The sequence below is a fragment of the Poecilia reticulata genome, chromosome 15 (genome assembly GCF_904066995.2).
Source record: "Poecilia reticulata chromosome 15, P_reticulata-male-v2, whole genome shotgun sequence".
Taxonomy (NCBI): Eukaryota; Metazoa; Chordata; class Actinopteri; order Cyprinodontiformes; family Poeciliidae; genus Poecilia; species Poecilia reticulata.
In genome coordinates, this window is record NC_088844.1 from 22,140,191 (window position 1) to 22,141,705 (window position 1,515).

Here is a 1,515-nt window from a genome sequence, read left to right on the forward strand (position 1 = left end):
TTTTAATGCAGGGAGCAGTCTTCATAGATAATGCATCAGAAGAGGAAATCCATCAGGAGCGCAGCCATTTAAAGCGAGATGGAGATATTCATGCATGAACGTGGGCACGGCCTCCCTCTTCCTGAACCTGCAGCCAGGTTGATGTTGTTCTACTTGGCAGCTCTGGCTCCCATGGACACTTTTTCTCTGCATCATTGCTACAGGGTTAAAAAATAAATAAATAAAAGTTATTAAGCATTCACAAGCTTTCTTTTCAATAATATTACATTTAACATGCTTGGTTCTGGTCATCTTCACTTGTCCTTGTTCTGCACACATTATGATTCAGCTGATTCAAGGTAAAAAAAAACAAACAAAAAAAACAAAACCCAGTGTGGATACATGACCAAATGTGCTTCTCCTGCAAAAGAAAAAAAAGGCATTTATCTCTCTTTGTTGTGCTTCTGACCTTTGAAAATATCACATATTAAATCTTTAATTATTTATGAAAGCGTATGAAAGCGAGTTGCAGTGATGAGAGATGGGAGGAGGATCCTGCCACGTGTGATGGGGCACTCTGACTTTAAGAGAACAACACATTCTGCCTGTAGCTATGAAATCAAATGAGGATCTCCGTTTGGTGCCAAAAGAGCCTCCTTCAGATCTTTGTAGCTTTTTACTTCTCCTGCAGTAAACAATTCTGACACATTCATTTTAACATAATCAAGCCATCATTACCCAAAAGTACAATAAACAACAGAGAAAACAACCATAGAGAGACAAAAAAAAAATAAAGAGATTTTCTTTGGAGAACTATTTAACTCGTGTTTGATATGCAAATTTTCTTTTTCATCCTCGCACCAGTAAATGTCAGGAAGGGACACAAGGGAAGAGCTGGACATCTCAATTAAAGAGTGCTAACATGCAGCAATGCAAACAACCATGGAAATGAAAGCATTTTGATTAATCTACAGCATCTGGGAGAATAAATGAGAGTCGCAACCTGATTCTGCTGTACTCCCGAGAGTGCCTGAAAATTGCAGAACAGGAACTGAAAGTCATATCTCCTTATTGAAATTTCAGCGCATGAAGGTGAGTTTTAGTATTTGGAAACTGGTTAAAGTCTGTGGTGATTCTGATGCAAAGATTTTTCTCCAAAACAGTAATGAATGTGCAGTTTTACCCCTTAAAGCAGGGGTCCCCAAACTTTTTCCTGTGAGGGTCACATAACTTTTTCCTTCTCTGGTGGGGGGCCGGAGTCAGTTTGTAACTGAAAAAATGTGACGATTGCAGGAGTGCCTAAATGTAAGAATTTATTGTTTTCCAGAAAGCACAATCAAATAACCCTCTCTGGGTTCTTCACAGAAAAAATCCAGGAAATAACACTATTTATTAAATAAATACTGTATTTTCCAGACTATAAGCCGCACCGGACTATAAGCCACAACCCCAAAGGTTTTTTTTTAAACCAGTAAACATACACAAATAAGCCTCAGATATCTCTGCCGCTCCAGGTTTTCCACAGCAATGCAGCAG